Raw genomic sequence first — 11,075 nt, 5'->3', positions numbered from 1 at the left:
TTGTGAGTTTTGGCTCTTGGAGCATGAAACATCTCCATCTTTTACACTGAACTCTAATGTAGTAGGGAGGCCATTCTGGTCATGCTCACTCAGGCCCTTGTGAGAGGGCTTGAACAAGGTCACTCATACTGGTCAGTGGAATTTGTACTAAGGCAAGATCATCTGAATCAAGCTCACTCTTCAGTCTAACAGAACAGGCCAAGCAAAGGGTGAAAATAGACATTCCATTAGTAGACAAGTGTGGTGTTGGTATGAGGACACTACAAAGCTAAGTACAGGAACAAACTACACACAAATCTACTGTCTGTTAAGGAAACTGCTAACTAAACCCCAGACATAGTTTTTACTGGATCATAGTTGACATTGGGGAGGCTGGTGACATGACAAATGGGTGTGGGGAAGGGAGAACATATCCAGTTCAACAGTAGTATAATGAATCTACTCAACAGGGCTAAATAAGTTTTTCAAGAATTAAAGTTGTCTGTACATTTCCTAGCTCTTGCACATTGGTAATTAGCTTTTGTGTGTGTTAATTGTTCCTAGAATTAATTTAAAAAAGTCTTTGCTCATCTGTGCTACCTGTATGATTCAGTAGTAGAGTTGGAACTGTATGAGGGGGAAATAATGTGCCATTAGTCTCATGCTTACGTCCTCACAGCAGAGTAAGAGTGAGCAACTACCTCCCTTGTAGCCTCCTGGAAGCAAATGTGCTCTACTGCACATTGGTGCTTGTGCCCCAACCCCTTCTAATGATTTTTGGTCTCAGAGTCCCTGCCTAGCCAGTCCTGCTTCCTATTTACATACCCCATTCCCTATATACTCCTTAGTCTTTCCCTTGCCCCAAGTACCTTATGCTCTCTCAGCTGGTTCTTGTACCATGCCAAGCCTAGTCTATGCCAACAAGCTTCTTTCCTCTTCTCTGTTGCGCTCTACTCCCCTGGCTCTGTTACAAACTAGGGCTTGTCCCTCCTATGAATGAGGATGGCTTCATTCTACCCAGCATATCACCAGGAAGGTCACTGAAGGCATCAGACACTTGTGCTTTGAGATCTCAGATGCAGTGCTCAGCCTAGAGAAGCTATTGTAAAGAAAGTCCAGCTGTGCACCTGCAACCACTTGGAGGGAGCATCATCAGTTTATTTATTTAAATAAATGAGCTGTGAGAGGCTTGACAGGCTCAGTAAGGATGGAATCCTCAGACTATTGGGTGCAAAGCACTAGCATACCTCTGAGCATACATGAACTACATCTGTGGGCTTGTTAAGGTTTATAAAAACATTCAGATGGCAAGAGTCATATCCCTGACATACAAGCCCCCTGCCTGCCAAATTGTAGGTCTCTACTTCATAGGAGGGGGGTACTAGAACATTTCTATAGAAAGGCCAGGGAAATTTTAACACTGACACATTTATCTTCCCCACCCTCATTCTGGCAAACAACTGAATGATCAGGGCTAAATTTTCCACAAGCAAAAAAAAACCTGTGCCTGAGGCACATAGTAAAGAAAACTTCAGCCCAATGGAGTAAAGTTTTTCAAAATTACAATCAATTGAAACCAGCCTCTTACAATGGGATGTCAGGTAACCTTAACAGGCTGTGGCACTAGCCGTACCTATACTACATAGTATTTGTACAAGCAGCATTTGCTCTTTTAAAGTGTTTCTATTTCACTTACAGAATTAACATAGCACCATTGTGTGTATCTTAAACAATGGAGCTGATGTCTGCCACTGCAACCCCTTTTTGGGCATAAGGGTGTTAGTCCCTTTACCACTAGTTTGAATAGGCCCCCTACTGTGAGGCAAGGTTATGCAGGAGTAGGCCCAAGCCGTGTTTCTCAAATGTGGCCACCAAGGACTTTTTCTGGGTGCTACAGCCTCTTGAGCTGGGAGTGGGGAGGCAAAATAGCAGCTCCTTCCTCTCCCCATTGCTCCTGGATGCACTGCCTTAGTGTTGGTTGCTGGGGCCACCAGCAGCACTTGGGCCCTGTCTCCCTCTGGAGATATCTGGGGCACAGCACTGGAGGAGCAGGCAGTCAGTGGGGCTCAGGCTTTGGCCTTCATGACCCAACTGGGGACTTCAGGTTCCAGCCCCTGCTGACCCCCCTGCCCCCATATCCAGGGCTTAATTTGACCCCAGGCTTGCCAGGGCTGAGTAAAAGTGATACATGTACATTAATATTACTCTTCACAGCAGACTTACTGGCTAGCAATAAATAAATTACAACGATTTAGAGGTGTATATGTAGATATTTTTGTTTTGCCTAAAGCTAAGTATTTTAGGAAAAAGTGTCAGAGCAGCCACCAGCAAGAGTTAATGGTCGCACTCTGAGGCCACCAAAAATTTGTCCTGAGAATCCCTGTGGCCTAGCCCTTATTGTAGCTTTGTTTCACTTAATTTATTCAGGGTAAGTATCATAACCTTGATTCTCAGCATTTAAACAGTGGATAATACAGAAATGACAAACTGGTTGCAATCAGTTGAAACAGGATGGGATTTTTCAAAAGAGCAGCATGGTGGCCAGTTATTGCCCAGTCATAAAACTTCTGCTTCAATGGGAGTAAGGGAGTCGTATCAATGCTAAATGCTTGTGTCATAAACGGATAGTTAAGAGTTAATAGAACAGAAGTACTTCATCTCTCTTTTGCCTGTAAAGGGTTAACAAGTTCAGTGAGCCTGGCTGTCACCTGACCAGAGGACCAATCAGGGGACAGAATACTTTCAAATCTTGAGGGAGGGAATTTTTTGTGTGTGCTGCTAGTTTTTGGTGGTTGTTCTCTCTGGGTTCTGAAAGTGACCAGACGTGCAACCAGCTTTCTCTCCAATCTCCCTGATACAGGTTCTTATAGATTCAAAATAGTAAGTACTAGGTGATAATGCGAGTTAGGCTTATGTTTGTTTTCTTTATTTGCAAATGTGTATTTGGCTGGAAGGAGTTCAAATTTGTATTTTGCTGAAAGGATTTTAATTTGTACTTGTATACTTAGGCTGGGAAAGTATTCCCAGTGTCTATAGCTGAAGGACCCTGTAACATATTCCATTTTAAATTTACAAACATAATTTTTACTGGTTTTTCTTTCTTTAATTAAAAGCTTTTCTTGTTTAAGAACCTGATTGTTTTTTTATTCTGGTGAGACCCCAGGGGGCTGGGACTGGATCCACCAGGGAATTGGTGGGGAGAAAGGAGGGAAGGGGGAGAGAGGTTAATTTTCTCTCTGTGTTAGGATTACTTTCTCTCTCAGGGAGAGTCTGGGAGGGGGAGAGAGAAGGAGAGGGGAAGGTGGATTTTCCTCTCTGTTTCAAGATTCAAGGAGTTTGAATCACAGTGATCTTCCAGGGTAACCCAGGGAGGGGAAGCCTGGGAGAAGCAATGGTGAGGGAAAGGGTTTACTTTCCTTGTGTTAAGATCCAGAGGGACTGGGTCTTGGGGGTCCCCAGGCAAGGTTTTGGGGGGACCGGAGTGTACCAGGCACTGGAATTCCTGGTTGGTGGCAGTGCTACAAGTACTAAGCTGGTAATTGAGCTTAGAGGAATTCATGCTGGTACCCCATCTTTTGGATGCTAAGGTTCAGAGTCTGGAATTATACTATGACAGCTTGTGAGAGGCTCACCCAGCAATTGTTCCATATTTAAGATCCAAACCCATCCTTTTTACTTAGTTTTTATTAGATAACGTGTATTGCATTTTGATGTCTCTTCCTTCATGCAGAAATGAAACGGGAGCACATGGCAGGGCCGCCTGGGGGAGGGGGGAGGGCAAGTGGGGCAATTTGCCCCAGGCTCCGCAGGGGCCCCCACAAGAACGGCAGAGGTTCCCTCCCCAGCCCCAGCCGGACCCAACCCCGCCCCTCTCCTGGAGCCTCAGCGCATCCAGGAGCGTCCCTGGATAGCCGGGCAGTGTGGCTCCAGCGGGGCCCCTGAGCTCCACCCCGCTCAGAGGCACGTGGTCAGGGGGTGGGGATGCGAGCTCCAGGCTGAGTGGAGGAAGCTCAGGCACCGCTGGAACTCACAGCCGCACCCCTGACCATGCGGCTCTGAGCGGGGCAGAGCTCAGGGGCCTCACTGGAGCCACGCTGCAGCTGTCAAGTAAGGCTCCTGGATCCGCTGAGGCTCCAGGTGAGGAGGGAGCCGGGGGTAAGGGGCTGAGGCTGGGGGTGTTGGCTAAGGGGCAGGGAGTCCTGGGAACAGTCAGGGCACAGGAAGGGGGCAGAGGTTGGGGTGGTGGTGAGGGAATCAGGGGTTTGGCTCGTGGGCAATCTGGGGGTCTGTCAGGACTCAACGGGGAGTAGATAGGGGACAAGGAGCAGGGGTGGGGTCTCTGGGGGACAGTGAGGGGACAAGCAGCAGGATGGGTCAGGGATTCGAAGGGGGGGGCGGGCAGTAGAGGGCAGGAAGTGGGTGGGGGTTGGATAGGGGGCAGGGCCAGGCTGTTTGGGAGGCACAGCCTTCCCTACCCTAAAGCTCATTCAGCAGTTTGAGACTTGCAGAAGAGCCAAGCTGTTAGCTTTTCCATTAGGGCTACCATCCCTTTTACTTCTCAAATGCCAAAATTATAGTTTTTATTTAATTTCAGTGCCCTAGGGAGATTCATGTCAGGAGAGAGTAGCTTCATTTAAAATTAGCAATTACCTACTTACCAACCCTACCAAGGGAGTTCCCACTCCCCTGCATTCTCTGAGGCTTCAGAGGAGTTAATTCAGTGGTTCTCAAACTTTTGTCCTGGTGACCCCTTTCACATAGCAAACCTCTCAGTGTGACCCCCCCCTTATAAATTAAAAACACTTTTTTATATATTTAACACTATTATAAATGCTGGAGGCAAAGCAGAGTTTGAGGTGGAGGCTGACAGCTCGCAACCCCCAGTAATAACCTTGTGACCCCTTGAGAGGTCCTGACCCCCAGTTTGAGAACCCCTGGGTTAATTTAATTTTAGCCCCGTGTCCATTCACATGCATGTGCTACTTTGAGCATTTCAGTTTTCACAACATGGGTTCATCGCAGATTCTGGAACAAGCTCAAATGCTCAGTTCGTGGAATATGTACATGAGCTATACTAAAGACAAACCCACAGTAACCGTCTCCACTTTGTGAGGGACCCCATGGAGCCAGTCTCTAGGAAACAGATAAATGCACAGTGGTTAAGTCCATTAATGGCTATTAGCCAGGATGGGTAAGGAATGGTGTCCCTAGCCTCTGTTTGTCAGAGGGTGGAGATGGATGGCAGAGAGAGATCACTTGATCATTACCTGTTAGGTTTACTCCCTCTGGGGCACTTGGCATTGGCCATTGTCAGTAGACAGGATACTGGGCTGGATGGACCCTTGGTTTGACCCAGTATGGCTGTTCTTATGTTCCAACCCAGTGGTCCCCAATCTTTTTGTGACCAGTAGCACATTCATGTTTTCAGAAGAGCGTGGTGGACGCCAACAATATTTCAAGGCTTATTTTGTATTTGTACATTAAATAATACAAAAAAAATATTTAATATTACATAATATATGAATCCAGAGAGGAGAGAGAAGCTGGAGAAAAACCATGAGGACAGAGAACACCAGTGCCCACAGCCCTGGAGTACTTTGTCTCCAGCAGACGCGGGGCCCCGGATTCTCTTCTCTGCTGGGCACTAGGTGGGCCCCGCCCCTGCCGGGGACCGAGAACACCAGCACCTGCAGCCCCAGAGTTCTCTGTCTCCGTCAGGCGCGAGGCCGCAGCTTCTCTCCCCTGCTGGGAACTAGGCAGGCCCTGCGCCTGCTGGAAACAGAGAACATTGTGCCCGCAGCCTGAGTTCTCTGTCCCCAGCAAGTCCCCTGCTGGGCACTAGGTGGGCACACATAAATGCCCTGGCGGGTGCCATGGCACCCATGGACACCACGCTGGGGACCACTGTTCTAACCTAAATGAACCCAAAGTTATGGAGACAGATATGAGTCAAGGAAGCCAGCAGAGTATCAGAAACCTGGAAAAATCTCTGACTAGATGAGCTCGGGTGTTTGGTCACAATCTGAGGTGGTTCAAAAGTTTTGGATTTTTTTTAAGCAGAATTTTTTTATTGTTTCTTTAAACAATCAAATACAGCAAGCAGCAAATATCTGACCACACACTTCTGAAACCTCAAACCATATTCAGGTTTTGGCAGACTAATTTCAGCTTTTCAATTAAAAACCCACAACAAATTTTGAAGGAGAGCAGACATTGTCCGTGATTTTTTTCTGCTTTTTAAAAACCTTTAGTTTTCGATCCAGAAAAAGTTTTGACAGAAAATATTTGTCCAACCCTTTAAATGAGATTTAGTGCCTTTTAGCACTAGCTGATGCTGAGAACCAGTGATACCTTGTAAAGAAGTTCTCAAAACTGGGTATGTGCCGAAATGCAGAAGGTTTATTTTTCCCAGGGATGCCCGTGGGTGCGGAGCAAGTGGGGCAATTTGTGCCAAGCCCCGACAAGAATATAGTATTGCAATTTTTTTTATGGAAGGGGCCCCTGAAATTGCTTTTCCCCAGGCCCCCGTGAATCCTCTGGGCGGCCCTGGCACATGGCATTTGCTATGTTACATAGTACTTAGTTGCCAGGTGTATGCCCAGCTAGCAGTTTGTAATGTTACCAGCTATTGAAAGGAACACAGAAAATCCTTAATACAGTTCTTGGCAGGTCAATAAAAGGAGAAACTGTATATCACATATTTTGTTTGTTGGTTCAAGAATAATCAAGCTAGTCTTACCAAGAACAATCCATTTCAAAATCAAGAACAACCTTATGGTAGTATATTCAGTTGATACTGCATGAAATATCAGTCATCACTCTTGATTATATTTAAATTTGGGGAGAGGTGAGAAGGAGAATTACCTGTGTGCATATTCTTATAATAGTTTAAATAACTAGTGGTGGGGGTGGAGTGGAAATGTGGTGCTGCTACTATCACTCAGCACAGCATTTTATACCTAACAGAATCATTGTTCAGGTGTACTGCCCTCAGCCCATGCTTATTATTATTATTCCTGAACCAACAAACAACACCACACACAGGGGCCAAGCGAGCTCTCGCCCTTATTTGTCTTACATCACAAAGGGTGCCACTCCTGGCAGACAGACATTCTAGAACAGACCAGTGAAGAAAGCCATCTTCCGCTATGGAAATTGTCAGCAAGTGAGATGCAAACACCTTAGCACTGATGAAGCCCAGAGTCTCACAAGATAGGGACCGTGCAGCCCATGTGTCCCCCCCGCCCCCCCCCCCCAAAAGCCTAGTTCATTTTGCTGTGCTCTGAGTTAGTAGTTGCATTACAATAATGAAGAATTAATCCACTGCCTTGTGCCTTTATTTAGCTAACTCACTCAATTAGAAACCACAAACTGGTACCAAGAAGATTTTTCCCAGATTTTTCCCCTGACACCCTGGATGTTCAGCATGTTGATGGAGAAAGCTGCTTTTTGTTTGTTTTATCACAAAGTATATATGAAACCTTTGCAGGATTGTTAATTATCTAGCAAACAGCTCCTTCCTGTATTCTCCAGATGAGAATGTTGTTTAGTTGGAGACCATTAGTAATTATAGCCTTCCAAAACCTAATTCAGTTTTACTCCAGTGCACACATCAGCAAATTCTCTTATGTTAAATATTCAGTAATGTAAAATCCATGTAGCAAAAGTACAACAGGATGGTTAGAAAACACTCTGCCCCTAAACACTACTATTATTCATAAAGCACCATAAATGCATATGAAGGTTTGAGCAGAAATACTGTCACTCTTCTTGTAAAAAAGCCTGCAATCAGAAACAGACTAAAACAAAACACTGGCAACATGTTTACAGGCCCTCAGGAAGGAGGAGGAGCAAGCTAAGTGACACTACAGAGGGACTCCCACTGGGTAATGCAGTGAAATCAAAGCCTGTGGACAAATTAAATCCTGTTCAGATTGGTTTCTTGTCTTGGACTGGTGTCCTTGCTCAGCCTACTTTACCAACTTTTCACTTTAGTCTAGCAACTGAAAATTGCTAGCCTGAAGATTTTTCTTTACCTCAGTAAGTTGCTTAATGGAAATGAATATCATTTGGGAAAGATATTTTTCCAGCTCCAAGGGTAGTGCCAGCAAGCAACACACAAACAAATGGAATAGATATGAAAGTCTATGATATCTTAAAATGAAGTTAATTTATTATGTATTTAACATTAAATCATAGCCTTTTAACCAAAAATAAACTTCAGGGAAGGCTTGAAGATTTTATTTATAAAAGACCTGCAAACAACCACACAACTTTAAAACTTTGTGGGTTTTTTTTTTTTAAAAGCACCACAAACAAGACGATACACATTTGGTACATGATTCAGTACATTAGCAAATCAAGTTTTAACTCTGCAAACTGTCAGGGATGTATGTATAATGGCTTATGTTAGGGAAATTCTCTTTATTTAAAAAAGGAGAATAGTTGGTCTTAATAGCTTTGTCAGATCAGTTACAATAAGTAGCTCGTGGTTATTTGGGGCATCTGTCTATGGATGACTTACTAATTCTGGTTGATATTAGAAACTGCTATATCATGGAATGCCTCAGTGGATGTGGAGTCAGCCGTGTTCTGTCAGGGCTGTGTAATTTGTCCCCCAGACCTGGGACAACGGAGAGGCATTAACCTTAATGACTGTGGTCTGATTGAACAAGGAGTATGGTAAAGAGGGGTGCCTGAGCAGGGAAACCAGTTCACTCAAGTTTGTTTGCAGAGCTAGGGTTTGGCGAGAGGAAAAATAACCCAAACATAAGAACAAAGAACCAAACACTGGATCTTAAAGCCATCAAGCCTCAGGCATTGAGGGAGAACACACAGGAAGCTTGTATAGGAGAGAGGAGCATGCTTTTGTAGCAGAGGGATCCTATTGAACTGTGGTATCAGCTAAAGTCAAAGGAAGCTGAGGGGTGGGAGGAGGAGGGATTCCATGATTTGGAGGAGAAGCATGAGCTGCAGAAGGATCCTGGACACCCCAGAGGATTCTGACCAAAACCTCAAAGAATGCTCCAGAGTGGTGAGGAAACAGAGGTTCTGGATCTGTACATCTCCTGTACAGTGTAAGTAAAGAATAACTCTGTCTAGAACCCTTTGCAAAGCCTAACTGTGCGTCCGTTTGCTTCACCGGTCATGTGCCCCTGAGGAGTTAAACTGTGACCCAAGAGTCCCTGCAAGGCTGGAATGCTGGGCAAGGGTGTGCTTCAGTTACTGGGGAGTCAGCCCCAGAGCCTAGTACAGCTGTGTGGTAGGGCCCCATTTCCATGAAGGGATAATCAGAAATGTGCCAGGCAGGCCAAGGGAAAAGAGTGCTGCAGCCTACTGGGAACAAGGTAACATTAAGAGCAAATGAGCCCAGCATGGTTATTAGACAAGGCTGCTTGCGCTGTGTAAAAGAAAGCTACTGCTGAGTTCAGACGAGACTTCCTTAAGAATCAGAGATTTGATACAGGTCCATAACTGACAATCTTGCCTGTGTCATGTGCTTGTTTCTGAACCACACCAATCATCTTGTTAGTGGAATCAATGGCTCCTTGCTGGAGATTGTTGGTAGGTATTCTCTCGAGTTTGTGTTTTGTTTTTTTCATTCCGTTTGCTTGAGCTAAAGGCCCAGAGTAGAAGCTAACTCTTTAATCATGGATCATAGAACTCAGAAGGAAATACGTACCCGAGGTTCCGTCATCTGATTCCTTCAACTCTAATCCTTCCCATGAGAAAAAAAATCAAAACAGAAGACTCCAGTGAAATATTCATTTCAACTTTTTACAGTTTCCCCTCCGCGTCTCTTTTTCTGGAGGCACTTCAAGGAGCAGAAGGGAAAAGGGAGGATCACAAGGAGACTGGAGAAAGCTTTGTATATAGTTAGGATAGCCCAAATCCTTGCTGTGGCTGAAGATATTAGGTATACTGCTGCAAACAATTATGAGACAAAGATCCTGAAGTCAGCAAGGCAGGGAAACTGACATCTATACCATCTGTCCCTCCTCTGTGCATCTGAGGTGGAAGAGTCAACGGTTTGCTTTGAATAAATTGAATTTCACTAACTGAATCTGTTTATCTAGGCACTTACAAGGTGATGCAAATCATTATCTAGGTACTAGTACAGAAAATTAAAAAGACAAGAAAATACTAAAGACCATCAAGGAAGGAGTTCTACACTCTAACAGAGTCTCTTGATTTTGTCTTTGAGGCAAGGACTTAGTAAAAAGGTAAACTTGCATTTTGACCTGAACTCAGAGTAGGGCTTAGTCAGATCTCCTCTGGTAGGATGTCCCACAGCATAGACACCTATAACTAGAAAGCCCTGACTAGAGTTCATCATAGTTTCACCCTGAGTCTTTATAGTTTCTTTGTTCTAAAAAGAGGCCTATCTAGCTAGGTATTTATATGTTGGGATACCCTCCAGGACCTTTTCAACTTGGCTAATCCAGAACACCTTGTCTAGTTCTCCGACAATGCTTCATCCTGTTCTCTGGGATCCAAAAAATATTCAGTTCAACTCCTATATAATCACTGAAGTTCCTTTATTTGGCATACATCCAAAGCTACATAGAAAATCTCTTCCTTTATATATAGTTACACAGTACATTGGATCACAGGTTTTAGAATTGGCTTGGTTATATTGCAGGAACCAATCCCTGTGCAGTGTGCTCTGTCCATGTATTGGCCACAGTCACCCTACTCTATCTCATCTCTATGTTTCTGATTTTTCTTGTCCATTGCTAGTAAACAGTTCCATGGCTGTTCTCCCTCTTATCTTAGCTGACTCGGACATTGTTTTTTAGTCTACTGACCTATTTACTTATCTAATTTAGCACATTGTTTTCAGCCTAATGATCTGCTTACCTTGCTAATTCTATCCTCCAAGAAATGAGGCCTCCCTCCATGTGTTAGTTACTCATTTCAGGCCAGGCCTCAGCTACATCATCACAAAAGTATCTGAGCTCCTAGTACAGCTCCCAGTGTCAAAACAACTAGCACAGAGGTCACCCTGCTCTTGCAGGATCATAGCTTTTCCTTTAATCTGTGTGGTTTATCTGCTGTCTTGACTCTTAGAGCTGGTGAGGTACAGTCACTCTTCA

This window comes from Gopherus evgoodei, chromosome 1 (genome assembly GCF_007399415.2).
Source record: "Gopherus evgoodei ecotype Sinaloan lineage chromosome 1, rGopEvg1_v1.p, whole genome shotgun sequence".
NCBI lineage: Eukaryota > Metazoa > Chordata > Testudines > Testudinidae > Gopherus > Gopherus evgoodei.
This window is presented reverse-complemented; position numbering follows the sequence as displayed.